Here is a 27,541-nt window from a genome sequence, read left to right as displayed (position 1 = left end):
GGCCGCCTCACCTCCCGCGCGCCGAGGCCGGGGGCGGGGTCCAGGGCCGGGCGGGGCGGGGTTCCGCCGGGAGGCGGGGTTCGGACGCCGCTGGTTCGGACCAGCGGGTCTGGGTTCCGAAGGTGCTGGTTTGCAGGGTGCTGGGTTCCGACGGTGCTGAGTGTGCAGGGTACTAGGTTCGGACGGTCTGGGCTGGGTCCAAATGTGCTGGTTTGCAGGGTGCTGGGTTCTGATAGTGCTGGGTCTAAAGGGTGCTGGGTTCCGAAGGTGTTGGGTCTGCAAGATGTTGGGTTCGGACGGGTGGGGCTGAGTTCCGACGGTGCTGGGTTTGCAGGGTGCTGGGTTCCGACGGTGCTGGGTTCGACCGGGTGGGGCTGGGTTCCGACCGTGCTGGCTTAGCAGGGTGCTGAGTTCCGACGGTGCTGGGTGTGTGGGGTGCTGGGTTCGACCGCGTGGGGCTGGGTTCCGAAGGTGTTGGGTCTGCAGGGTGCTGGGTTCGGACCCGCGGGGCAGGGTTCCGAGCGTGCTGGGTGAGCAGGATGCTGGGTTCGACAGCGTGGGGCTGGGTTCCGAGCGTGCTGGGTGAGCGGGGTGCTGGGTTCGGCCGGGTGGGGCTGGGTTCCGAAGGTGTTGGGTCTGCAGGGTGCTGGGTTCGGCCGGGCGGGGCCGGGTTCCGACGCGCGGGGCCGGGCTCCGAGGGCTGGTGCTGGGTTTGGGCGCGCGGGGCTGGGCTGGCTGGGCAGGGTGGGTGTGGGCAATCAAGGGTGGAGGGCCAGCAGAGCGCCGGCAGAAAGCCCCGTGGGCGCGTTGGCAAGCACGGGGTGCTGCGGGTACTGACCTCTGCAGCAGGGCCTGTGTGTGCTCTGCTCCCTTCTCACCACGCCCGGGTTCCGCGGGGGTCTGTAGATCGCTAATGTGCCCCTTCCTGGGTGATTCCCTTTTTGTTGGGGTCCAATCAGAGCAAACCTTGTGGAGCTGCTGTCCTCGGGGGAGGATGCATTAGTATGCTCCGCGTGTGTTCCAAAGACAAGGTCTGTGAACTGCTCCCGGTGTCTGCGCTCCTGCGTCTTTGAGTCTTTGCTGTTGTCCCGGTGTGTCCCGCAGGGCGGTGTGGAGCTGGAGTGCCCAGCTCCCTTTGTGTGCGTCTACTCGGAGAATACCTCTTCTCCCAGACCAGTTGTGCCTGCAGACATGGCTCAGGCTCTGCAGAGCTACGAGAACAAGCGAGGGGCGAGGCAATGGCACCTCACCCCATGTTAAAGCCCTGAGTGCCCCAGTAGGTGTGCAGTCCTCAGATTAATTGCACTAGCAAGTTTTCCAAATTTTAGGGAGGTTTGTTGCATTAGGTGCTTTCTTTAATTGCCCCCGACGTCCCCCCCAAAAATTATTTTTGGCCCCAGAACACATTCCAACAGACTCTTTCCTCCATGCAGTGCTCACTCAGGTGAAGTTGGTTTCTTATAATATCTGTGACGTGCTGTAACCATAAGCCCTCATCTTTGAAACGCCAGAGCTAAGGAATGAAAATAGTGAGTTAAATTTGACAAAGCCTCTTTATTTTTGTCATTACTCTGTCTTCCAGTGTGGAGATAATTTCTCTCTCCACCAATCGGATCTTTTCTTTTGTAGGAAAGAAGAGACCCCATCAGCCTTGCTGGGCTTTGTCTGCCGCTTCTTTTCCAGGGCACTCCTACAGTGCAGCTGCGGAAGGAGGCTTTTCAGCCCAGGAGCCGGAGGCACCAAGCCAGGGCCTGGGGGGGGGGGGGGGGCAGGGATCCTTCAGGAGTTCTGTGGTCTGCTTTCTCAAAATTAAAAGGTGGTGACTTGCAGAAAAGCAAATATGTATAAACGCTATCTTCATGTTCTGACATTCTCTTCCTTTATACCTTTAGTTTCTAAGCTTCTTTATAGACCCAAGCTGGTTTTTCTTTTTGTTTTGTGTTTGCAGTGCACGTCGTGGTGTCAACTGTCTCGCTAGATTCCACGCACCATGCGAGTCATCAGCCACCGTGCCAGCGGAGTTCTCACCATAAGAGCTTGATTCCTGATGATGCTGTCACCAGGAACCACTTCGCTCCTGAACAGTGACGCGGTCTGCAAAGCTGGTGAGTAGATTGCTGGTATCCAACGTGAGTACTTGTAGTATTGCTAGAGAAAATTCAGCATTGCTAGAAAATAAGCAGGAGCTCCCTGCAGTGTTGTTTTTATAACAAAAAATGTCTGGCATGCACGGAAAGCCTGCAGTGTGATGCAGGACACATAGAAGGCTCTTCATCTATGTTAATTATTGTAGTTTTTGTGAGTCTCGTTAAAAATCCCCATTTGTATTATGTGTGAGTGGTATATTAATATCCAAACTACAACTCATAGTAGGTCACAACCAGCATGAGTTTATTGACAAAGTTGTAAAAGCAACCCGAAATCCGTAGAATACCTAGGATTCCTAAATCATGAAGAACCAGTGTATGTATGTTCAGGCCATGAAAATGTTCAGGCTGACATCCTTCCATTGTTCAAGACCTCAAGGTAATACACTGATCCCTGTGTTAATTTTGATACCACATTATAAAAATAATTAGACACGATCTTCTATTTTCAGTTACTACTGAGTTCTGATACATTTAAGAAATCAGATTTATCTATTTCATTTATCTATTTCATCTATAAATCTGTTTTAAGATTTATTTTCCACTTCATATTTAACTTTTAGGGTTTTTTTAAAGTATTCTTTTTAGTTACACTTGAGAGAGTGAGAGCTCCTGCTTAAATCTGCCCTGATCTACAAATATTTTTAAGTATCTGTCTTAAACTTTAATCTACTTAAAACCTTAAAGTATAATGTAATGGGAACAAATAAGTAATGATATTTTAAAATTCTGGTTAAACTCTAAACTTAAAAAAATTTTTTTAATATTATGAAAACCCCGTTCTAAGACCAACCAAATGTGATAAAACTATTCCTGCCCCAATTTTCCCAAGCTTTGGAAAGTAGAAAATGCCAAGAGAAAGATTAGGAGCTTAATCCCTCTCAGAAGAACAAATGGTACAAACATATCAACCATGTTTAGGGATCTAGAGGTCATTTAGTTTTCTAGCCACCAATAAATTTCATACTTCAGTAAATTAATTTTGAAATATTTTAATCCTAAGATTGTACAGATCATTTTAAGAGTCCTTTTGCTAGATCTCTCAATTCAGAAGATGGTCTTTAAGTAAAATTTCAAGTAAAGGGATAAATAAAGTTACAAAGAGCAAACGTTCTCGGGTAGACAACCTTCCAGGTAGTCTCCACAAGTGGAAGTTAATCTAGTTAGTTACAGAAAGTTAGATAACCAGACTCTTCCTCTTCTGCCTAACCCATGGCTAGGAAGGTCAGTGTTGTAAATTTAAGTTTTAAAAAGAGAGAAATTCCAAAGGATTAAGTCTCCAGAAGTAAGGAGGGTATGTGCTACTTTACTGATAAATGGAGGAATGTACCTTTAAGTTCTTCCTGCATTATATTGCCATGTTCTTGATAGTTAAATTTTAGGTTACCTGTTAGAATTTTCAGGAAACAAGAGAAAGCAGAGATACAAAAAGCCCTTAAAATAGGAATTTAATCTTACCAACTCAGACATCAGTGGTTAAACACGTTTATTAGCATTTTATAAATTAAGATAATACTTCAGAAAACATGCCAAATCTTAAATAGATAAAGAAGGTATTTACACTGAATGCAAAGGAAATAGACTGTGTGTGTGTGTGTGTGTGTGTGTGTGTGTGTGTGTGTGTGTAAGGGGTTAGAGGGGAATTACAGCTTGCGACACTGGTCACTTACCCTTAATGTGTTGGAGAATTGCTTCATGTTACCTTAGTTTACCCAAGGCCCCTTGGTGCCCGGGACCTGTCTTTCTGACTCTGCTTCTGTCCCTGCTCCCCGCACTGAGCACAGCACCATGTGTTGCATGTAATGGATGTCGGATGAATATTCGTTGACTGGCGTGGAGGCCACCGTGGGGCACGGCACACACTCCAACGCCACCAGCCCCCTTGTGGAAGGGCCGTCTCTCAAGTGAGTAATCTTTACAAGGCTGGACACCACAGCACGGAGGCCACAGATGGTTTCCACGCAGCCTTTCACCTTTTCTCTAGGTAACAAAAGGTATAGTTCCAGACAGCGGGGCTGGAAGAGGGCGTATTCGCCTCATCCCTACAACAGAGGTCTTGGTCTCTGGAGTGGCGTGCACATGACTCTTGCCACTGGTGCCCTTGATTCAACAGAAACAAAGAGAATGCAGGAGACAATGTGAAAGCCAGATTCTAAGGTGTAATAAACCTGACTCCTGCCCCAATTTTCATAGGTTCTGGAAAATAGAAAGTGTCAGGAAAAAGATCAGGAATTTAATAGACCTAGGAAGAAACAAATGCACAGATATATCAACCTTTACTCCCTATGTCTCATGCCCCTTTCTGCCAGACAGTGGGTATGATATATATGTTTACAAACATATATATTTTATAATATAATTATATATTATAATAATAAAATATAAATAAAATGTGTCATATAATTATTTACATAAATAATATAAAGTATATATAATGTATGCTGGTGTATAGAATATATATAATTTTGCTAGAAAACATATTTTTAAATGCAACCTCCCATTTTATTTGAATAAATGAAAACACAGACCAAATGCAGGCAACGTGGACTGTTAAATGCTTTGCAAGCAGTAAGAACTAGAGAAACCAAGAGAAGTAAATGTTGAGAAATGTGTTGTTCGTGGGAAACCTGAAAGTGGAAAATCTCTGGACTTTCCCCCAGGCATCTGCTTTATCCACTAGCATCTCTGGAAATCAAAAATACCAAATTATAGGTGTTTGCTTTTGGAAACGCAGTACAATTAAACATTTTTAAAAGTGCTGATGTTTGCACAATCTCATGAGAAGTGAAAATCTTGGCTTGAGGCTTTGGTTAAGATGGTGTCTGTGCTCGAGTTCCTGGTGCCACACACATGGCCCTGCTCTAAATATACTCTAATGATAGATGAAAGACGGAGAAAATGTAAAAATTAGAGGGTGCTTGAAACAACCAGACATCCCTGAGGATCTGCACTGGACACAAGTGCACAGGGGTGAGAAGGAGCTGGAGAAGCCATCCTGCTGGACTGAGGACCGAGAGCAGGCAGATCCCACAAGGAGGTGGGGTCCTGTTGGGAGGTGGGGACTACAGTGCCCACAGGGAGGGGAGGAAACACGGATCCAGCCTTCTGACCAGGAACTGAGCTAAGCCACACTTTGGTATATGTGGATGCCTCCGCCAGAGCGACACTCCTTGCTCCAGGATGAGGGTCCCACTTGGACCAGGTCAAGGCCTTTGTTAGCCAGAAGAAGGTGTGAGCAAAGAGGCACCAAAGGAGGGGGAGAGAAAGAGAGATTGAAAGAATTGCCACCTAGGATGAGTTGACAAACCCAAAATTCCATAACACATGCACAAACCAAATGTTAACAGACCATCAAAAGCAGCAATTGAAAGATAAATTGACTCCAGGCTAAAATTAACAACTCAGGAAACGACAGACATTGGCGAGGATGCGAAGAAAGGGAAACTCTTACACTGTTGGCGGAAATGCAAGCTGGTACAGCCACTCTGGAAAATGGTATGGATGTTCCTCAAAAAATTAAAAATAGAACGACCTTACAACCCAGCAGTTGAACTACTAGGTACTTATGCAAAGGATTCAAAAATAGTGATCCAAAGGGCACCTGCACCACAACGTTTACAGCAGCAACGTCCACAGCAGCCAAACTATGGACAAAGCCCAGATGAGGTCCATCGACAGATGAATGGATAAAGAAGATGTGGTGCATATGTACACAATGGAATAGTACTCAGCCATCGAAAAGAATGAAATGTTGCCATTTGCAACGACGTGGATGGAACTAGAGGGTATTATCCTGAGTGAAATGAATCAATCAGAGAAAGACAATTGTATGATCTCACTAATATGTGGAATTTAAGACACAAAAGAGGTGAACATAGGGGAAGGGAAGGAAAAATAAAATAAGATGAAACCAGAGAGGAAGCCAAACCACAGGAGACTCTTAATCATAGGAAACAAACTGAGGGTTGCTGGAGGGGAGGCAGGTGAGAGGGAGTAACTGGGTGATGGGCATTAAGGAGGGCACGTGATGTAATGAGCACTGGGTGTTATATGCAACTGATGAGTCACTAAACTCTACCTCTGAAGCTAATAATACACTCACTATATGTTAACTAAATTGAATTTAAATAAAAATTTTTTTAAAAAGATGAATTCACTCTGGACAAAAATAATGAAGCATTCTGAAAAGAGTTTTAAATAAATACCTAGGAAACTTAAAGAAATATATGATAATACTCATAAAAAGACATAAGAAATTGTGAAATAAAGAACTGGCAGAAATAAAACAAGTGTATATTTAAAAAGAACCAACTAGAAATCCTAGAGATGATAAATGTAGGGATTGACAAAAATGCAATAGAAGAAACGTGCTCAGAAGCGCATCTGGAAAGTAGAATGGAAAGAGATTTTTAAAGACAGGAGTCCTTTGAGGGACAAGGACAATAGGCTAAGGATTCACTCTAATCTAATTAGAATTCCGGAGGAATGAAGGAAATGACAAACAAGCATAATTAAAGCGATAAAAGGTGGGAATGTTCCAGAATGTCAGAAACACATGAGTCTTTAGGGGCGCCTGGGTGGCACAGCGGTTAAGCGTCTGCCTTTGGCTCAGGGCGTGATCCCGGCGATCTGGGATCGAGCCCCACATCAGGCTCTTCTGCTATGAGCCTGCTTCTTCCTCTCCCACTCCCCCTGCTTGTGTTCCCTCTCTCGCTGGCTGTCTCTCTCTCTGTCAAATAAATAAATAAAATCTTAAAAAAAAAAAAAAAAAGAAAAAAGAAAGAAACACATGAGTCTTTAAATTAAAAGTGCTTCCAAATCATCCAAGCAGGATGAAGGAAAGTAAACCGACCCCTGATACAGAGTTGGGAGCCTGCAGGGTAAAGGTCAACGTGGAAACGTTAGTAGTTACCTGCGAAGGGACTGGAAATGAAGGAAGAGGAATGGAATCCAAGAGAGGGCCTAGAAAACATGCCCTTGTTTTTGAGGGACAGACCGCAGGTGAGAGAGCGCAGGCGCACACGGGGGCACGCACGTCCAGCCACTCCTGCTCAGCCTACTTCACACACCCCTGACCCTTGAACAACATGGGTTTGAACTGGGATGGTCCGCTTACATAGCGGTTTTTTACAGTGCGGTACGATAAAGGTATTTCCCTTAAGATTTTCTCAATACCATTTACTTTAGCGTACTTGATTATAAGAATACCTAATGTAACGCATACAACGTACAATATGTGTTAACTGTTTATGTTATCGAAGGCTTCTGGTCATCAGTAGACCATTAGTAGTTAAGTTCTGGGGGAGTCAAAAGTTACACACATATTTTTGACTATGAGGGGTTGGCGCCCCTAACCCTTGCATTGATCAAGGGTCAACTGTGTTCTAAACACCCTATTTCAGTAAAACCACTTCCTGATTGCTGCCGCTGGCCAGGAGGGCAAGTGGGTGAGTTCTCTCCAGCAATATCACTATAACACGGCTGAGTGCAAACGGCCCAGCGGACAGGAACCTCTGTAATTGTAGTGATGTGGCTGGATTAGAGCTGAGATTCCAAAAGTTGATGGACATCAGAGTTTCCTAGGGAGGTTTTGACTGTGTTGTAACTTTGTTAGGATAGAAAACTTTCAGCCCTATCCATGGGCATAATAGTATAGAGAGCTCCCCTGCCTCTCCACCGCTCCCACAGTCATCACAAGCCTGCTTTACGTACCCTCTACCCTCTTTCCTCCTCCCTGGATTATTTTTAAATGGAAGTCAGACATTATTTAATTTCATTCCTAAGTGTTTCCAATGTATACTTAGAAGACAAGGACTGTTGGGGGCCCTGGGTGGCTCAGTCGGTTGAGCGTCCGACTCTCGGTTTTAGCTCAGGTCATGATCTCAGATTTGTGAGATTGACCCCCGTGATGGGCTCCACGCTCAGCCCGGAGTCTGCTTGAGATTCTCTCTCTCCCTCTGCCCCTTCCCCTGCTCACACGTGCCTCTGCGTGTGCACTCTCGCTCTCAAATAAATCTTTAAAAAACCAAAGAAAAAAGACAAGCCCTGTCAAAAATGCATATTTTTCTAATAGCACTATCATAACTTGAAGACAAACAAATCCTCCTCAACTCCACGTTCACATTTCAGAGGACTTTTTAAGCCTACACGTTCCCTCAACCCAATCCTAGACACGGAGTCAGGATCGAGAATCTCCCTGAGTGATTCTGATAGGTCTGATAACCGCGGGCTTAGATGGTCCTGTAGATCCTTTCTGACCTTCAGACTGTGACTTTTCCAAGGTCACACAACTGAAGTCACACCTAGGTGAGACTGTCTCCATTATGTCACAGAACCAGCATGGGAATCGGGAGTCTCTTAACACTAATTATAGGACAGTGAGTGGACCCTTGCAGCTCTCTGGGACTCGGTTTCCTCTGGTGAAAAGTAAACATCATGGTGGTGACTACCTGACTGTCCAACGTACAGAGCTGTTACACAGTTCAAATTCAAGTAAGGCGCATGAACGTGCTCGCCAAGACTCTGTGGCTGTGGAGATGTCATTCTAATCTGAACGTTGGCATCGTAGGGTTAAAAACGTACATGACAAAAACAGGGGTGCAAGCAAGGTTTTTCTAATAGACTTGAAAGTGAGTGAGACAGCACAGAAGTATTCGTGCTTATGGATGTGGAAAAAAGAAAAATTGTAAAATTGTAACTTTTTATGCATATTTTTAATTATTAAAATGCACTACGTTAGAAATTCCATTTGTTCAGAACATTGCAGTGAGCCTCTAAAGCCTTGGGAGGGTTTTGAGCATTAGAACGCTCTAATGAATATCTGACCGGGTGCTTGTGTTTTGCTATGTATTATTACAATTGTTTTCATCACAACGCAATGTCTGTAACGAATTTGGTACATTATGTACCGTGAATTTTTAAACTATAATTCTGTATGTGGGAGAAAACAAGTGCTCAGCTATCCTTCCCAAATTACTAAGCCACCTTTCCAGTTGTTTCCATCTCCAAGACTCAAGTGTGTCTTACTGCCAATCCCCTCCTTTCCCCTCTTTCTCTAGCCTGCCATCCCCCACCCCTACCCCATCACATGCCTTCTCCAAACGCTGGACCAGGGGGCTCCTCGCTCTGATTTCAGGATTGTCCTCACTCCCTCCTTTCTCATTTTGCATGTCCTATGCGTTCCTAACCCTGGCACTTCTCTTTACCCTCAGTACCCTCCTGTGATTTTGCTGCACCGTCCCTCCTATCTCAAACCCATGCGATCCTCCTAACACACTATAAATCATATCATAGCTGCGATCACCCTAATTACACCCTCGCATGCAGTCAGTTCAGCCCGGCTCACTTTGTTAGCATAGTTCCCTACTATTTCACAGGTGAATGCCAAACAAATCTTTCGCCTCTCCATCTCACAAACTTGCTTCCGCTTCCCACATCTTCCCTCCACTGGGAATATCCCCTCTTCTAGCCAACAGTTGAAATCCTAACCATCTCCCTAGACATCCGTGCTGTTTGCTGGTTTTGGTTTTCCTGTGGTAAGCACAGAGAATTTCACCTTCCACCCCTGTGATGTTAGGCATGGCTGTGTGACTTGTTTTGATTAATGAAATGGTGCAGAAGCAGTGTGTCACTTAAGAGCCAGTGAGTGACCAGCCAGCCCTGTTTTCCCTTGCCACAGTGCCTGGAAAAGTCCCAGTCTCAGAAGCAGCCCAGTCTCAGCCACAACCAACCCTGCAGGGTCACTGGGTCCCACAGTGGGTGTGAAGCACTAGAAAGTGGGGGCTGCTTACTACCACGGGACAACTTGCCCCACCACGGAAGTGCTCCCCCGCTAACCACAACTGGGGGGGGCACTCCAGGACCCCCATGTCACCCCATCCCTCTGTTTGCAGTCACACCCCAGCATGATGGAAGAGCGTGGACTGAGGGTCACATAGACCCAAGTTTGAAAGCCACACTATCATTGGCCATTAGTGGTCAAGTATCTTTGTAAACCCCAATTGTCTTATCTAAGGAATTGGCAGGCTGCTGAGGATCCTGAAAGGTTAAGCGAGCTGCAGTCCTATGAGCTCCGCCCTTAATGAGATCTCTCTCTGTCCCTAGTACTGCAAATGCACAAACCTTAAAGTAATTTCAGAGAATAAGATTTATTTTTCCTACTATTTGTAGGGCACTTACAAGACTACACAGACAAATTTCTCTGTCCAATATTTTCACCAAAGTATCATCTCTCTTTTTTTAACCTTTTTAAAGATTTTTAAGTAATCTCTACACCCAACATGGGGCTCGAACTCACAACCCAGAGATCAAGAGTAGCATGGTCTACTGACTGAGCCAGCTGGGTGCCCCCAATCTCTTTTAAAGTAAAGCACAGATACATATGTCTTTTTCAGGTAGTTAATAAGGCAAAACATAACTGTGTAATTAATTTGGTTAAATTATTATGTAGTAATATTCTTGTCTTTCTAGAACAAATTTTAGGTGGAATTTTCACAAGAGAAGTCTATTTAAAAACAATTCTCAGAAAAGTAAAAAAAATAAAATAAAAAATTTTTGTTATTCAAATGTCTTCAATTACCCTAGACCTAAGTATCTATTTTGAAATATATGACTATTTTTGATTTCAGGGGTTTTTGTTTGTTTAATACAGATTTGCTTAAGTATTAAGGACAAAATGAATAAATATACCATCATTATAGAGTAACTTACATTGTAGACTAGATGAAAGCAGTTTGTTGTTTAGATACTAAATTCTTTAAAATAATTGCATATTAATACGTACTGAGACCGTGATGCTTTCACTAGAGTAGCATAAAGCCTTAATGTGGTTAGAAATACACTATTAGCAGAACAGTATTAGGTACTATATAATTTCAATAAGTCATGGTTGCAATTTCCATGAGAAACTTAAGACATCATTAGCATCTTTTAAAACATTAATCTCAGCAGCAAGTTTTGAGAGAATTTTCTATGATTTTATCCTTTCATTTGGATTGGGATGCCAGAAATTGACCCCTTTGGTTCAATAATAAGATTTTTTTTCAAGGAGGAATTTTTAACTCTTATTTTCCCCACAGTTATTAAATAAAGAAGACAAGATTACCATTTGAATTTCAATTTATGAATATAATGAAGTGGCAATAGAGTAAAAAATTAAATGTTTAAAGAGGCTGTAGCCAAGAGTATACATAACAAAGTATCCAACAGGTGTATGCCCAGTTATGGGTGAGGTAATCCTGTCCTAGCTAAAAACAGTTTCTTTAAATATAGAAATTCACAAAGAGATGTCCATTCAAAGACTAATGACAAATGGTATTTTTTTTTTTTAGTTTAATAATGTGGTTATTTGTTGCAAGGCAATTATAGGGAGTGGCAAAACAGGGTGAGTTCCATCTTTAAAAAAGCACATTCTAAATACTTCTAGTCTTGTATGATTTTCTACACCATAAATCCACATTTTCACAAGTGACCTTTATTTCCAAGGTCATGTGGTCTATGGATTAATATGAACACAGGTTAATAATTTAAGCCAGGGATCAGCAAACTACAGCCTGTGGGCCAGATCCAGCCTGCCTTCTGTCAATCAAAATGAGAGGTGACACATGGCAAAAAGCTCATTTTAAAGCCCTGATATAGACAGTATTCACTAGCAAACAGGGACAAAGTTACAGAAGTAAAAGAAGAGGAGGTGTCCACTTCTCATCAGTTAAGACTTGACTTCACTCTACTTGCCTTATTGAAAACAGGAAGTTGTGAGATTTCACAGCTTTTCTGGGAGGGCAACGATAATTAGTCCGGAAGAAAGTGTTCTAGTCCAAAATGAGAACTCAGTATTTGGAGATATTTGTAATCAGAGCACCTTCCGACAGATCCAGTAACGTGACTCTACATGAAATCACCTGACATATTTGGGGCATTTTATAAACAAGGCGTTGGAGTCCAGAATCAACCCCAGACTAGGTCCCTGAGGAGACAGCTGTAGGGACAAAAGCGGAATTATTGTTTTAGTTTGCAACTGCATTTACTTAGCTGTGTATCGGTTCCATGTGTTTTTGGGGAAAGCACAATGATGAATTAATGAGCGTCCTCAGCTGGTCCTGGGAGAAGGGCACAGAGCACAGACCAGGAATTTCGCCACATAAAAGCGAAAGCCCGGACCACCCTTTCCTGGGCATTCTGCCTTCAGGTAAGAAATTCAGGTGAGAAGTACAACAGTATTAGGAATCCTGGTTGGTACCCTCTGTTTCCCTGCCCCTTCCTTGCCGGGAACCCAGCTGACTACTGTGCTTGGTAATACTCTCTCCTCTGAATGCACATATCCTTGTCATTGATGTTTCTCTTCGTATGGGACCCTTCTAATCTTTGTAACTGTTATGTTTAAGTCACCTAAGTGTACCAGCTCAGTTAATGCAACACAAACACACCAGTTTATAGAATAAAACAAAACAATGGAATATTCCTAACACCCCAGTGGCCCCACTTAGGTCTCTTCTCAATGAGTCCCCTTCATTCCTTGTCAAAGTTAAACACTATTTCCTCATATCCCAGGTTAATTTGTCTTGTTTTTGAACCGTATAAATCAAAGTCCGGGCGGGGGGGCGGTCAGGATCCTTCAGCTTAGATGTGTGTGGTGGCTTTTTCATCGCAATTGCTGGGCACCATCCCATCCTATGATCGTGAGGTAATTTCTGCGGATAGGAAGCCTTTGGATGATTGCCGACTTCTGACTGTGGGGAACAGCGCTGCCCTGGATAGTTTTGTGGGCGTCTTTACGCGCACCGTGAGTAAGCATGCTGGTGGGGTGTGTGCCTTGGAGCGGCTTGCTGGGTTGTTGGGACACGAGCGGACGTGTTCAGCGCCACCAGCCCGGGGTCAGGACTGCCCTTGGTTCTGTCTGGAGCCATTCTGGTGCCCAAGTAGTGATGTTTTATTATTTTAATTCTTGTTTTTGTGAGAATGACCGTCTCGTCACATATTTACGGACTGTGTGGATGTCCTATTTTGCGAAGTGCCTCTTGAAGTCTTTTGCTTATTTTTCTGCTCGGTCATCTGTCTTTTCTTGATCGGTTTGTGGCAACTAGTGACACGTCTGGGGTGTAAACTTCCTATCTGGTGCGTGACCGCTCTGCGACTCACCTCTGCGCTCTCTCAACAGCATCCTGTATTCTTCACTTTCGAGTAGTTTCCAACTTGAATGTAGTCTGCTGTATGCCCCTTCCTTCCAGGGTGAGCGCTCTTTTATGTCTCATCCGGGAAATTGTCTCTATCCTGTTGCCGCAGAGGTTTCCTCTTCTATCATCTTCTCTCAATGTTTTACCCTTCGCATTAGATAAATGGTAGGCTCGGCATTAATTGTCATGTACTGTTCAGGGTAGGAGTTATGTTTTATATTTTTCCATGCTGATTATCCAGTTTTTCTGAGCGTCACTATTAAAAAGTTCCTGCCACTGCTCCGAAGCGGAGCCAGCTTTGCCATAAACCTTGTGTCCACATGTGTGTGAGTCTGTCTCTAAACTAATTATTCTGTTTCTTTGGTCTGCTTGTCTATTGCTGCACAAGAAAATGCCCTAATTACCAAAATGTTGTAATAAATGTTGCTATCTGGTAGACTAAGCCCTTGTACTGTGTTCTTTTTATTTAAAGGTCATCTTGGCTTTTCTTGATCCTTTCGGTTTCCATGTAAATTTTACAATCAGATTGTCTGTTACCACAAAAAATTGTAGGGATTTTTATTGGCATGGCATTGGATTTATAGATCAATTTGGAGAGAATTGATATATTTATAATAAAAGCATTTCTAATCCATGCACGTGGTATATCCCCCCCCACCATCTTTAACTTTTCTTAATAATGTCATATAGTTTTCTCTATGTAGCCCTTGTGAATCTTCTTTTTAGATTTAATCTTAAATATTTGATTTTTTATGCTATTATAAATAGTATATGTTTTACTATTTCATTTTCCAGCTGTTTATTGCTAGTGCATAAATACAGATTTTAAAATAGTGACTTGTGTTTATTATTTTATTTTTATTTTTATTTTTTAAAAGATTTTATTTATTTATTTGACAGAGTGAGACAGCCAGCGAGAGAGGGAACACAAGCAGGGGGAGTGGGAGAGGAAGAAGCAGACACCCCACTGAGCAGGGAGCCCGATGCGGGGCTCGATCCCAGAATGCTGGGATCACGCCCTGAGCTGAAGGCAGACGCTTAATGACTGAGCCACCCAGGCCCCCAGTGACTTGTGTTTAACAACATTGCTAAACTCACTTATTCATGCTAATAACTTTTGTTTTCTACATACACAGTCATATCAACTGCATATAATGGCAGGTTTATTTCCTTTTTTCTGACCCTTATATCTTTATTGAATTGGCTGTGATGAATAAAGGTGGTGATATCAAAACCTTGTTTACTTCCTTATCTGGGACCGAAAGGTTTCAACATTTCACTAGTAAATGTTTTTTTTAATACCTTTGTCAAAATAGTGATGTTCGACTCTATTCCTACTTTTTAAAAAAATACCCTTCACCATAACAAAGGAGTACCACTCCATTCCTGGTTGCTGAGAGCTTTTTTTTTTTAAATCATAAATGGGTTTAAGTTCTTTCAAATGCTTTTTCTTCATTAATTCTATGATCATATAATTTTCTTCTTTTTAAAAATATTATTACTATTCTACCCCCAGGAATGAGCCCCAAATTTTGAGATGTGCTACCCTTTTTATACATTCCTATATTTGATTTGATAATATTTTATGTGTAAATCTTGCATCCATATGCATGAGGAAGATTGGCCTATCATTTTTGTCTCTTATACTGTCTTGTTAGATTCTGAGGTCAAAGCTATGCCAGTCTCATAAAAATTATTGGGGAGTGTTTCCCTTTTTCTATTCTCTGATTTTCCCAACCCCCCCCCCCAAAAATCTGATAGAATTTCTAGGGCCTAGAGTTTCATTTTGGGTGTGAGTGGTAAGAGTGGGGGAGTTTTAAGTGTAGAAGTTCTCTAAGTGTTATAGAGCATTCAAATTTTCCATTTCTTCTTGTGTCAGCATTGGCAAGCTTCCTTTTTCTGAAATTACATTCAGTTCATCTAAATTTTCAAATTTATTTGCATGATGTGCTCATGAAGTGAGAGATATGTATGGGACCTGTAGTGATGTCTCTCACTTCATGATTGACATTGATTATTTGTGCCTTGAGGTCTTTCAGTTTCATTAATCTTTTCAAAGGACCAAGTCTTGATTTTACTGATCTGGGTGGACCATGTGAAAGCCATGGAATTATGGGAAAGGCAGGTGTCTCGTTGAGCACTGTGAGAATGGAAAGTGGGCTCTTCTATACTACTGCAGGAAGTCCAACAGCTTTTTCTAGTAACAGCTTTGTTGAGATATAATTCATATACCATAAAATTCATCCTTCAAGGTGTGCAGCCAGTGGATTTTAGTATATTCCGAGTTGGGTAACCATCACCCTATCAATTTCAGGACATCTTCTTCACCCCGAGGACGAACTCTATACCCATTAGGTGTCACTCTCCATTTTGTCCCAAACTCTGCAACCCTAGTTAACCAGTCATCTTTCTGTTTCTACTTTTATGCCCGTTCTGTACATTTTATATAAAAAGAATCATACCATATGTGGTCTTTTGTGACAGCTTCTTGCACTTTGTATAATATTTTCAAGGTTTATCTACATTGTGGAACAGCTTTTTTTCTAAATGATAAAAATTAGCACACAAGTTCTATATGATCAAAATATAACTATTACTATTGCACAATATAGACTTATTTATCACTACCTTATATGCTTAATAGAGTGCAAATTAACATGAATTTTATAGATTAAAACATTCTCATCTTAGTTCATTTGGCTGACAGAAAAAAAATCAAGGATAATGTTGTACAATTAATATTTCAAAATATACTCTTAGCCAATGAAAAAGTTATTCCTAAATTATTAAATATAATTTTTAAAATCGGATAACATTTTTGTTGGACATAATTATTAAATTGAAAATTTTAGTTAGAAGTAGAATGTAACATATCTTGCTTTTCCTTGTTTTCATATCTTGCTTTTCTATACAAATTAAAAATGTAAAACTTCACAGCTAATTTAAGAAGCTTTGATTTGGAAACATTTATGTTTGAGTTTTATCGAGATGCCAGGATTCTATTCAAGTCTGGAAGGAAACATTTACAAAACATACATCTGGGAGGGGAGAAAAAAGGATTAAATGGATATGTGTGGTTCATTGTATGTTAATTATACCTCAATAAAGTTAGAGAAAAAGATTCTACTTATCTGCAGCCCAAATCATGTTATATATATAGCAAATGTCGTATGCTTGGTCAGAGTGGTTTCCTGTTGTGGTTTTCACTTCTTGAGGTGGTTGAATTCAGGAAAAATCTGGCTACTTTTTTCTTTCTGATCCTTTTTAAGACATTTTGGCAATTTTGCTTCTTTTTTTAAAAAAGGGGGGGGCACCTGGGTGGCACAGCGGTTAAGCGCCTGCCTTCGGCTCAGGGCGTGATCCCGGCGTTGCGGGATCGAGCCCCACATCAGGCTCCTCCGCTATGAGCCTGCTTCTTCCTCTCCCGCTACCCCTGCTTGTGTTTCCTCTCTCGCTGGCTGTCTCTATCTCTGTCAAATAAATAAATAAAATCTTAAAAAAAAAAAAAAAGAAAAGCTTTAGTCTACAAATTCAGGAGTCCCTCTTTAAAAAAAAAAAGGGCATGTACAGCATAAACATTTTAGAAGTAAATCAGAATAATCAACACTGGGAATAAAACCATGCATTTCAATTGTGTAAAATCTTTCTTCGTGTCTAAAAATAAACTATAATTCTTTTAAGCTTAAATACAACTTTAAAAAAAGTATTTCCTGGTTAAAAAAAAAATCCCTCAGGAATGCACATATAACAATGACTTATAAAATTTTTTCAGACCCAGATTAATTTTTTATGTTAGATTACCAAATTATCAAAATGTATGAATATAATATTATTGGCTTTACAAGAAAGAAAACTACAGTGTGCCCAAATTCAAGTGCCACCACTGGAGTGTTAAATGTCACATGATCTGAAGAGGCGATGGATCAAGGGGACAGAGGTGGTTCCTGCTTTGCCTTGCATTCCAGAGCTGGGACTGAATACTCGAAGGATGTCTCTTAAACACACCACAATTCTGATTCTACTGCTGGTTTACTTCTGTGTTTTGTGTGCTTCATCTGAAAAATGCAGGATGATAATGCTAGACATGGTTAAAAGGATCGATGATAATAGGTCTGTCAATGTTAAACATCCCAGGTATAGGCATGATAAATTCAGGAATTTGCGGTAATAGCGCCTTTTATCTATGGATTAACTATGCTCTTATGTGGGAGACTGCTATCCAGCTGTATGGTAGGGAGATTAGCTTAGAGTCAGACCCACCCAGATGTGAATCCTGATTCTTCAACTGGATAAGCTTTATGACCTTGATCAAGTTGGTTGCCATTTAAGTGTTGCATTTATGAATTTGTGATAAGTGGAATATTATCCACTGTTCAGAGACAATCCTTCATGGCTCTCTGGCTTTCTGCATGTTTTGTGGGCAGTGGCACTGACAGCTTTTGTTAGGACCACCTTTCCCAGGATGGTGATAGAGGAAACAGCCTTGGGAGACAGGAGTGTCCTCCTCTATCTTATCTGTAAGGGGCGGATTTTTTTCACTGGCCTGTGCAATAAAGATAATATCTCCTGGGGGGCAAAGAGTAGGTTATAAAAGATTGAGAGTTCCTAGGCTTGGAGCTGGTCAGCTGTGGCACAGACCTACTGCATGTGCAGCATCTCCCAAGATCCCACAGCACCCCGGGGGCCTGGGAGAACAGGGGGTGGAGGTGGACGTGAAAGTCACGTCCTGCTTTGCTGGGAGCAACAAGCCCTCTGTCTCTGAGCCAAGAGGCTTGTGTCTTCTGCCGGCATCTTTGGGCACTGTGCCACGCTAACCTGTTACTTGCAAGAAGGGTGAGCCCTCACATGCTTCCGGTTGCCCACCTGCTGTCGGTGTTATTATCATGAGGACTAGAAGAGGTGCTAGATCGCCTTGGCAAATGCTAGTCCCTCAAAAGTATGCGTCCTTCCTGACATCTAAAAATCGTAAGTATTTGTCAACCAATCATTACTTTTTTTTTGGTCAGTTGGTACTTGTAATTATATCTAAATAACACATTCTGAAGCTGTCTACAGGACAAACAGCCAGATGAAAAGTAAATGCAGTTTTTTGCATTTTTCTCTTTTCAAGTCAACTATTTAGATACTTCCAAATGATAGACTAAAACTTACACGTCTGTGTAGGTCGCCCCAGTGTCTGGCATCGGTTTGTATTTAAAATCTTATCCATCAAAAGCACACTTTGTACAGGATAGCAAATGTTTTTAAGAAAAAAGATGATACCAAAGAATGTCCATTGCTCATAATTCTGTTTTACTGTGTTTTTTTTTTTAAGATTTATTTATTTGAGAGAGACAGAGCGTGTTCGCATGAGTAGGGGGAGGGGCAGACGGAGAGGGAGAGAAAATCTCAAGCAGACTGTACACTGAGCGTGGAGCCTGACACGGGGCTCAGTCTCATGACCCTGAGATCAGGACCTGAGCTGAACACCAAGAGTAAGATGCTTAACCGACGGAGCCACCCAGGTGCCCCTTATGGTGTTTTCATACTGTAGTTTGCAGGAAATAGAACACCCAACTATGACCGGATTATGAAAAGAAAACGAGAGATAGAAACGGGCTTCTCAGGCTCACCGAGTTACGGAGCTATGACACAGTAGTAGTGATGATGCATTATTTTTCAATAACAAATTCTGCCGAGACACACTAATACTGTTGTTTTCTCTTGTGTTTCCAGTTCCTATTTGAAAAAAGGGCAGAATCCCCTTAACTCCCTCCCTTACTGGATGTCTGCCAATATCGCATACTGATGATGTGTGGTAACGTTACTACCCCTACGAGAGTTTACAGTGTTTAAACATTTTTACCAGAGCTTTTTATAAAAATTTCACAGGGAAATTATGAAATATTAAACCACGTGGAATAGCACTTCTTCTTTGTCAAAACATCTTCTAGTAACTTCTGTTTAAGGAAAGCCTCCAAACCACCAAGTTCTCCTTACTGTTTAGTTTCACTGAAAAATGGTTCTATGGTGTGTTTCTGGAGATTTTCTTGCAAGCCCTGCTCCCAGAAGATGTGTCCTCAGATGTGATTTTCAGTTTGTTGGCGAAGACTTGAGTTCAGTTCAGTTTGTGACAAATTGCCCCCAACGAAACTCGCTGCCCCGTCCCTGTTTATGCTTAACGATGGTTATGGTTTCTTGCTGGGGAATAAACAACAGGAACACAAAATGTAAGGCATATTTGTTGGCTAGGAAGAGTGGATGCCGATGCTGTCTGGCCATAACAGATGAGAAGTGCCTGATGGAGGCAGGCAGCGATGACTTCCACACCTGCCCTGAGTTGAGATCCTGTATGAACGTTGCTTACTTTGCAAATAAGTCAGGACAGGTCGTCCTGCTGTTGCCACTTCCCATGGCTTGATGTGGGCTGGTCACCTGGTCGTTTTCTCCACACCTCGGACAGTGTCCTCACCTGTAACGGGGCTGTTAACCCTGCTCCCTATGATAGCGTGAGAACCAAGCAGACGGACAGCATTGGTGGCCGCCAAATCTTTGTTTTCTGCCCCTCTTCTGAGCCCTGCGCCTTCCTAGCCTCACAAGAACGTCTGGGCACAGTGGGTGCCGTGCCAAAGCAGGAGGAGGCCACGTTTAAGGAGCTCTGCTTACGTTCCTCCCCTCCCTTGACCGACTGTGCTTTTGTCACTGAGCGGGAACTTAGCTGAGCCAGCATCCAGAGGGGTGGAGGCCTGGGGTCCCCTTCCAGGGCCAGCGTCTGAGCACGTCATGTTTTGGGGCTGATGTATTTGGGACTGCGAGAGTGGCTCTGTGGGAGTGGGCGCCACCAGAAGCCACGGCCTTCCGTGTCACCGCTCCCCCGCAGGCCTGCAGGAAGGAGCAGCCACAGCACGTCCCAGGACCCCATCCTCACTCTGCTGGGGATGAGCTGCTGATCATCGAGGCCAAGGAGGGACTGGATCGACGCCGTGGGGGCGGCCGAGATCCGGGAGGGAAGTAGGAGTGAAGGACACGCAGCTGTGTGTGTCCACCTCAGTCAGGGCCCGTCCCTGCCCCCACCCTGTGTCTGTGGCGATGGCCTCCTGCCAGCACTTGGTTCCTAGATGTCTGGATGCTTCCCCCACCCACCCCGCACCCACCCCGCACCACCCCGCACCCACCCCGCACCCTACTAAAACACACACGAGAGCTTTGTTGAGACATAATTCGCACACCATACAAAGTGCACTACCCGAGGCTTGGTCCGTTCGGGCAGCTGGCAGCACAGGCCACGCGAGCACTGTCTCCAGCCTGGAATGGCACCTGCACCTTAGCAGCCCTCGCACCGTGCCGGGTCCCTCGAGCCCTAGACAGCCACAGATCCGCTTTCTGTCTCCACAGAGAAATCTCGCGGAAACAAGATCCTGCAACGTCCCACCCGCTTCTGTGTTCTCGAACCCTTCCCACACCCGTGGAAACGGTCCCTCCGTAGGACTCCTAGGTTCAGCTCCTGCGCCTGCCTCCTTTTCCAGCGGGAACCACAGTGGTTTGGAGCAGGAAGAAGTCTCCCGCTCTGGCTCTGAAGACGGGGAAATGCCATTCACACAGACAGCAAAGCGGAGGCAGGCCTGGCCGACATGAGCAGGCCACGCTCCCATCAGCGATACCAGGCAAGCAGAGAATGATACCATGGTGCAGGAACGTGGGTGACCCTGTGGCTCAGTCCCAGGCCCGAGGAGAAACTCCAGGAGCCGCATTTCTTTCCTTGCCCTTCTTGAGTGATGTGAGACCCCCAACACCCCCCAGAGCCTCTGCGAGCCCCTCCCCGCCTGCCTCCCTCACTTCCCCCATGCTTTTCCCTCCCTCTGCAGGCTCTTCCAATGCCCTTCCCAGCCCTGTAGCCTTGGGCATTCATCACTGCCGAGGCCGGCTCTGGTCTCATAAGCTCCAGAATCGGGTTTGCAGAGAGAGAAGTCAAGGTGCACAAGAGGTGGATAAAGGCATGACCCTCCGCAGGCCAGGGCCACCCTGCATTACAGCGTTCCCCGTGGGTGCGGAGGTGAGAGGAGAGTGCGTGATCCCTGGGGCCCGCATCTAAGAGGTAGGTGGGAGAAGAGAAGCCCACAGAGGAGGGTGACAGTGGCAGAGAGGGAGAACACGGTCCAGACAGCACAGCTTCCAGGGATGAGAGGGAGGAGGCTGGGGCGGGTGGGGTCTCTCAGGGAGGCCAGGCTGTGCTATTGGCCGCACTCGTCAGTCAGGAAGCAAGGGTCTACTGGGGGGACCGGGAGGCCCATGTTAGCTGTCCGAAGTCTGAATGAAAGGGAGGAAATAGAAACAGGAAGTGTCACGTCTCTGGAGGTTTGCTGGTGAAGGCGGCGGAGCGGGGAACTCGGGGTGCAGGGATGGATGAATCACACTGGTGTTGGGGACGGAGACCGGGCAGGGGAGAGGAGGGCCAGGGTGAGGAGGCCGGATGTACCAGGGTGCTGCTCTGCTTCCCCTCTTCGCCGTGGCCGCCTGGAGCCCCGTGCGGAGCCTGAAGCCTCAGTGTGGAGCCTGGGGGTGGGGGTGCGGAGCAGGTGGGTGTGGGGTACAGAGCTGGTAGGGGGGCAGTGGATGGGACAGCACAGGGGCCACAGCCTGATGTTCCCAGTCTGCCCTTCCCTGGACTCTCTCCTGGTCCTGAAGTTGTTTTCACTTTCTGTCATTACTTACCCGGCATGTTTCATAGTCCACAAGATAAGATTTGAAATCTATTAAAGGAAAATACGGCAAGAAGTGTGAGGAGGAAGAAGCAGAGACTCCAGAAAGCCGAAACCACAAAGGACTTCAGCCACGGGAGCCTGGAGCCCCTCTCAGGTCAGTGGCTCGAGGTGATACGATGTACCCCAAACTTCCTTTCTTCACAAAGGCGCTGAATCACACACATCAGAGGAAGGTTAAACTGTCATCTGTTCAAGAATGCAAAAAAAGAAAGTTTCACATATTACAAACCATCCCAAGTGGTTTTACAAATGTCAGCCTTTAGAAAAATGAATTGTATGAAACAGTTCACTCTCCAATACTGTCAACCAGTACAGTGCCAGGACGGCGTGAAAGGAATGACATCTTTGCAGAGGTCTGGGCTCAACGCTTGCGGGAGGCAGCAGAGGTGGGAGCCTGGGTGCTGAGGGGCACAGGGCCCGCACCCAGAAGCCGCCCTCTGCCTGCGCCCCTGGCCGGGGTTCCCTGGGCTACCCAACCGCCTTTTTTTAAAACTGTTTCTGTTTTGGAATGGACTAGAATATTCACTGTTTTCAGCTAGGAAGCCAGGTTGATACGACGACGGCCAACTTGAAGAACTTCCCGCTTGGTTCCGTTCGTGACTATGGATAACGCAGGCCACTGTGCTAACGGCAAACGTAGATGATCTTGGTAGTTCTGCCTCCGGGAGCCAGGAGGTCCGAGCGTGGAACTAGACACCAGGGGCTTCCAGCAGGGACGGAAGCCCTGCCTTCCCCAGGGGTTGATGTCTGGCTGTCCCCTCGCTGTCCCCTCTGCTCTGATGTTTCTGGCTGCCATTTCTGGCAGGCGTATTTTCTGGTCGGTAAGTTCCATGTTTCAAGGCCCGCACCCACACCTCCTTTGCTCAGTCCTCGCGGCCCCTCGCGCAGTGCTAAGCACACCTCGGCTGTCTGATTAATACCCGCGGGACTGAGTTGATCGAGCTGTGCGGGGCTGGGCTGGCCTAGTTTGGGCTACCACATGCTTCCTGGCCTGGAGCACACTGCCTGTCCTCCCTGTTTCACTGCTCCCCGGAGGGCTGAGAACCCTTCCACGAGCCGAGGAAGACACCTGGCCACTCAGCAAGGCTCTGAGCATGAACATGGGCGACCCTTTCCTGGTCGGAGGCCACTGGCCAGCGGCCGGCTGTAGAAACCACACGTGGTCGGCTTCTCTGGGCCGCTGGCAGGTGTCAGGAAGTGTGGGCCCACGCCCATGGAGACTCCGCCATCCTCGCGGTTCCCTTCTGAACGGGTAGGACACTCTCAGGCCCACCGTACAAGGAAGTTTCTTAAGAGCAAAGGTCACCATTAGGGCCCGGGGCAGGATTTCAGGTGGCACACTCCCAAGATGGAGAAAGCCTAGTCACCAAGCAAACCCATGTGCTGACTGGTTCGGTCGCATGAAGGGTAAAGATGAAACAATTGTGCACCAGCAGCTGCTCGCTCAGAACGACTTAAACTCGTTCCTAGCGGAGCCACGAACTCGAGGTTTGAGTTCTACTTCACTTGGTTGTTAAAAATCCCTTAACCTTGGACATTTCGTTGAATCTCAGAAAGTTTCCCCTTTTTACCAATTCATACGATCATTTTGCTTGTTAGTCAATCCCACGTTCTTCTATAACTTTCTACGGAGAGGGGAAGGACCCAGCATTCAGCACTTGGCACTTTACAGAGCGCCTTTCTGTTTCTCATGACCTTCGATGCCAGGCTGAGGCTCTGTCGCTGTGTCCACGTTACTCAGAGACGCTGGCGCAGCTGGCCGGGGCCTGCGAGGCTCTCAGCCGGCCCCGGGACCTGGTCCCGCATGCTCTGCGCCTAAAACCGAGGCCACGCGTGAGCAGCGTGCGAACGCCGTGACCGTGAGGCAGGGTTGTTTCTAGTTGATAGGACTGCAAGCACGTTATGGCTTGTCATTGAGGAATATTCCAGAATCTCTTCACCAAGTTCAGAGCAGCACAGTTTAGAAGACCTCGGAGACCATGTCTGCCCCCCACCCCCATTCCGCTGCCGAAGTAGCAACGATGGTTGGGGTAATTCCTCTGAAAAAGCACCAGCAGCTCACTTCGCTACAGCTTCTTTGGACAAGCCAAGTGTCCCGAGCCGCTGTGAGTGGTGCAGGCTGATCTGTGTGGGTCCGAATCGTTCCTGTGCACTCAAGCCAACCCTGAACACCGTCCCATGGGCTTGTCCCCAACATATCGCAGTCTCTGGAGACCGAAGAGCTGCCTCTGGAGCTTCAGTCAGCCGGGGTCTGCGTTCCTCAGGAGTTCCTGGAATCTTCCAGAATGGACGAATTAACCATCTTCCCCTTTGTCACTGTCTTCCTCAGGCAGCGGAACAGCAGGGCTGCTACAGAATGCGTCTTCTGTTCCCGCTATAACCGGACACGCGCTGACCTGCAACATGCGTGCTCGCTGTAGGACTGTTCTCTCTGGATTCCCGAACCTGGGGCCCCGCCTGCTGACTGTGGACCTGCGTCCGCCGACCTCACCGCGGACCATTCGCCGGCTCCTGCCAGAAGCCTCCCTGATGGTGACCAGCGGGCTCTCTTCAGCAGCCCTATCCTTGGCTTTGGGGGGTGGGGGAGGCAGCAGGAATGACGCGGAGGGGGTGAGAAGTCAGGGGACGGAAGGGCCTCAGAGAACAAGAGCCGTCCCAGCTGCTGGCACCTGCTGCTGCCCCGCTGAGGCTGCTCCCGGCCACGTGTCTCTCCTGCCTTCTGTGGGGGCTCATTCCTGCCCCAGCCTGGAATGCTGAAGTATTGTATGCCCACGTGGGATGGCGCTCCCGGCCACCAGGCCTCAGTGCCTGGAAGTGCCCGCATCCTTCTATTGTGCTGCCGACCGGAGCCAGCTGACCTCCATCTGCCAGTCGCCCGCACGGGGCTAGGCTGCATGCAGACCTGGACCAGCTCCGGCTTGCCAGGCGGGCGCACGCCCACAGAGCAGCCAGCCAGGAGTGCCAGATGGGGCTCTGACCCCCGGGCTTGGTTCTGAATGCCCTGCTACATCGGGCCTCAGGAGCTGGGCCAGGCTGGCTTTGCTGCTGCCTTTGCCCTGGGAAGACCACAGGCGGCACCCCTTGCTCAGATGGGCGCCTGGTGTGCAGAGACCCATTCCCCCCCCCTGCCTCCAGGCTCAGCTCCCGCAGGCTGCGTGGCTGACCTCTGGCTGGAGTAGCTGTGCGGTTTCTGAGCACTAGCTGCAGACTTGGGCAGTCTTTGTCCTGAGTACTCCTTTTTGACCTCAAACGGGCGCATGATGCCCTCAGGGAGGGAGTTCAGGCCTCCAACAAGCAGCACTATTGGGATCATCAAATATGGTAGATAAGGAAGTGTGGGCCTGGTGGTTCTGAGGACGACGGCTAAGTGGGGTCTTGTCCCGGTCCTTCTGAAAGGTCAATTGGAGCAGTGACCCGGGGAGCGGGAGTGGGGAACAGGGCAGGGGAAAGAGGACCAAGGATGGCAACCAAGCCTAACTGAGGTCACTGCTGCAGGCCCTGGGTGCCTGGGGCAGAGCCCAGCTGCTCCCTCCCCACGCCCCGTCATTCTGGGTTGTCTCTGCGCTTGTGCAGTGAGCTCCCCCAGCGTCTGAGCAGCCCGGGCACAGAAAAATGGAGAGATGCAGGCAGCCCTGTGGTGAGATGTGTGCAGGGCCACAGCTGGAGACCGGAAATGGCCCGGAAAAGGGACTCGAAGCCGGGGAGGGCAGCGCGGGAGCGGTCTGTCTCCCAGTCGACCATTCCCGGGTCTGGGCCTGCCCGTTTCACTCTGGGCCTGGGGAAAGCGGGGGGGGGGGGGGGGGGGGCAAGTGTCCGCTGCAGCTCTCCGCGTGACTGCCTGTTTGAGAGAAGGACGGGTGAGCCTCTGCTCTCCTCCCTCCTCTCCCTTCCTCTCTCCTCCGCAAGAACATACAGACGCATGAACGTGCGCACACCACCAAACGCTCTCCCCGCGCTCAAGTCTCCGACTTGTCTCCATGATGATGATACATGTCTCTCAGAGCCAGGCACCGCCTCTCAATCTGTGTCTCTCGTCTGTCTGTCATCTATCCATCTGCCCTTCATCTGTCTGCCTGACTCTGAGAATCCTTACACTGGCATCCAATCCTGAGCAATTGTCTGCCTGTTCAGGGTTATGGTTACAGTGAACACAGTGACTGCGTGAGTGAACACGGGCATAAACACCGTTTGCCGAGTGTGTCAGGAAACACTACGGCTGCAAGGGGCTTGCCCCGAAGGACCTCAGGCATGTGAACCTGTGGGGTCTCGGCCCCTTCCCTGTCACAGGGCTGCTCCGTGACAGCTATTCCCACGGGCCGCCTCCCCATGTGGCCAGGGATGAGGGCAAGCCCCCCACATGCATGACAGCATCCTCCAGGTTACGGGGCAGGGGTGGGGCGGGCTCTGCACCTGCAGGCCTGGTAGGAGCCCTGAGTGTGGACTCCTGCAGAGGTTGTGCTGGCCGAGGGCTCAGCAGGGTGGTTTTGCTCCAGGTCCTGGGCTGCAGAAGGGTGCAGACGGGTTTTGCTTTCCCTGCACGAATTTGTAACTAAGCTCACTCACCAGCAGGTGTTGGCGAGCGGCACCTGCATCGGGCAGTGCACGTGATTTTTCCCGATGGGGAAACCCAATTCCTGCCTCCTGGCATGTCCGTGTTGATGAGGGAGATGAAGGTCCCAGATAAATGTGAGATGGCATGTCCTACTACGTGCAGTGGGGAAGGTGAAAGGGTGCCGTGATGGAGAAGGACAGGGAGCGCCTCCTTGAGAGCGCCGTCAAGGATCCTGGACAGGTGTGTACATCCGGGAGTTGTCGGAGGTGGACGGAGGTGAAGGAGTGAATCTGGGGGGAGGGTCTATTCTGCTGCGTGTTCCCAGGGAAGCCCCCAGAACCGTGCTGGTGACAGCAGCACCAAACCCTACTTTCAGAGTTTGAACCAAACCTCAACAGCACTGACCTTTTGAAATCCCAAGACGTTGAAAGTGAGGTGGACTTTGGATTTTAAGCTCTTATCAGGAACTACTGTAGGTACTTGTCATAAAAGGAACGGCAGTAAAACACGGACATCAGGGTGGAGATGTGCGGCTGGCTCGCTACGGGGCGGGGGGGCTTCACGCACCTGCTGCCCCATCTGCTTCATTTGCGGCTCCAGAATCTTCGTGCAGCAGCCCTGTGTGTCCCTGCGAGTGTGCGTTCCCAGGGGCTGGTTAGCGACACCCGTGCCGGAGGCCCCGTGACAGAGGATGGATGAAAGGGAATGACCCCAACAGGCCACAGGCCCTGACGCTGTTCTGGAAGGAACGACAGGCGTGCATAGACCGGCCGCAGCTTAGAAGATCAGCCCCAAAGCACGGCAGAAACAGACCCTGCAGCCCACACTTAGATATTGTGAACACGGCATTCAGCTTGAACGTGTTGTAAGTGGGGAGACTCAGAGCACTGATTCACTGATCGGCTTTCTCATCGGCCTGCTCTGGTGCTA

At 46.9% G+C, this 27,541-nt stretch overlaps 1 long non-coding RNA gene across 5 annotated transcripts; it reads left to right on the top strand.

The window, feature by feature from the left end:
* Positions 1-9: 9 nt before the first annotated feature.
* LOC148109303 (uncharacterized) lies at positions 10-25,834 on the top strand. 5 transcript variants are annotated; one of them, XR_015726182.1, is made up of 4 exons: positions 10-4,051; positions 20,693-20,961; positions 21,163-21,392; positions 22,057-25,834. It is a non-coding gene; the product is annotated as an uncharacterized LOC148109303 (long non-coding RNA). The 5 variants fall into 5 exon arrangements; XR_015726180.1 differs by having other exon boundaries at positions 22,026-25,834; XR_015726181.1 differs by having other exon boundaries at positions 21,163-22,153; positions 24,389-25,834.
* Positions 25,835-27,541: the final 1,707 nt, after the last annotated feature.

Source organism: Ursus americanus, chromosome 11 (assembly GCF_024610735.1).
Source record: "Ursus americanus isolate L20-20 chromosome 11, mUrsAme1.1.p, whole genome shotgun sequence".
NCBI classification, from domain to species: domain Eukaryota; kingdom Metazoa; phylum Chordata; class Mammalia; order Carnivora; family Ursidae; genus Ursus; species Ursus americanus.
The sequence above is the reverse complement of the archived record's forward strand: the minus strand, read 5'-3'. Positions and strand labels throughout refer to the sequence as shown.